Source organism: Limulus polyphemus, unplaced genomic scaffold (genome assembly GCF_000517525.1).
Source record: "Limulus polyphemus unplaced genomic scaffold, Limulus_polyphemus-2.1.2 Scaffold10556, whole genome shotgun sequence".
Classification (NCBI taxonomy): Eukaryota; Metazoa; Arthropoda; class Merostomata; order Xiphosura; family Limulidae; genus Limulus; species Limulus polyphemus.
The window spans coordinates 14,623-16,361 of NW_013676166.1; positions in this window are offsets into that span (position 1 = coordinate 14,623).

Consider the following 1,739-nt stretch of genomic DNA (forward strand, 5'->3'; position numbering starts at 1 on the left):
CAAACAAACAAACAAACAAACAATCTTGAATAGGACTATACATCTTTGATTTGATAAGAATCAGACATTTTCCGGTTTATTTAAACAAAAACTAGATAACGTTGAGATTACTGTAGTGGCAACCAAAGAAACATACATTATTAGTCACGATACAGATAGTGATGTAGTCGTAAGCTATAAATCGTCGAAAAAGTGATAAGACATTGATTTAAAACCTAACTGCCGCTGAATGCGCTATATTATCAAATCTTGCTGCAAACGACAACGTTTGATAGTGTTGAGATCACTTTCCTTCATGCCAGCTTTATTTATCTATATTTTTTCCGGACTTTGGTAATTTCATTTTCTTTCAAATGGTAGAAAATTACATTATAGTATAATGAATTATATTTTCCAGGCGAACTGAAATATCCTTGTTTCTAACATGAAATGAAACATGACGCTTGCAAATAACTTTCACAGTACTCTAATCTTTTACCAACATTTTTTTTTACCGAGCATTCGTTGTTATTACTACTACTTTTGTTGTTGTAAGGATCTCAGCTAAGTCTAAATTCCATTGCTGCGTTCGGTTTATTTTATCTTTCATTAAGTAAGGGTTTTAAAGCGTACCGAGAATTAAGCCTAAAAGTAAAAACGAAAAAAAAGGAAGCTACATGTTATCTCTTTTAGCCTTGGAGTCATGTTTTAAATAAATAATATTATATGTTACATTTATAGTACAATTTGAACGATGAGTAACAAGTAATTTTATTATGAAAACAAACATGTTGAGGACAATCCTTCCTTGTCACTGAGTGTGGTTTTCATATTGTTGCGTCAGCAAGGTCACGTGACTAGCATCACGCCACCTGTTTTCTAGAAATATCCTGTTCCTTCGGAAGTGCCCTAGCATTTGCTAGATTGGGGGTGAGCTGGTATATATAAGATGGTCACGGCGTGACGGGACAATGTGTAGGTAGTGAGTAATTGAACTGCAGTCAGAGAGTATTGTTGAAGTTAACGTTCGTTGTTATAGCGTTTGTTATAGAGCGACTGTTGAAAATAAGTGTGTCGGTAAAGTTATATTCAGAAAGAATAAACTAGTTTTATTAAGAAAGGACTTGTGTCGCTAAAGTTTCTTGGGAACGAAGTTACGGAAAATCAACTAACGAACGGAGACATAACAATATGTAAAAGTTACTAAGTGTATAGTGGATGTAATAGTGTTTTAAAGAGTCGATTGTGGGGAGTGATACATTGTTCAGGGAACTTATTTAATATTTTAAAAACATTCAACACGGAGTTTAATTCTGTTAGAAACACTTCTTAGTACTATACAGATCTGCTGGAAACAGTGTTAAGTGACACATTTGAGTTGATTTGAGGGAACATTGCTCAGTAGTGTGATACTTCAAATAACAGTTTATCTTTGAAGTGGTGTATAAAAATCTCGGAAAACAGAGGACTGTTGCTCGTTATTGACAAACATGGCATAGCCTATAAAATTCAGTTTTCTTCTCGTAAAGCTAGATGAATCTAGATTACTTTGGGTTTATTCATCGTTGTAGCCGTAATGATGAAATCTTCTTTTCAAAGTACGATTTCTGACTAAGGCGAAATAAAAGTATAACATTTCCTTACAAGTGTTACGTCTCCGTTCGTTAATTAATTTTCCATAAAAATTCTTACCGAAGAAACTTTACCGATACAAGTCCTTTCTTAAATAAAACTGGTTTATTCTTTCTGAATACAACTTT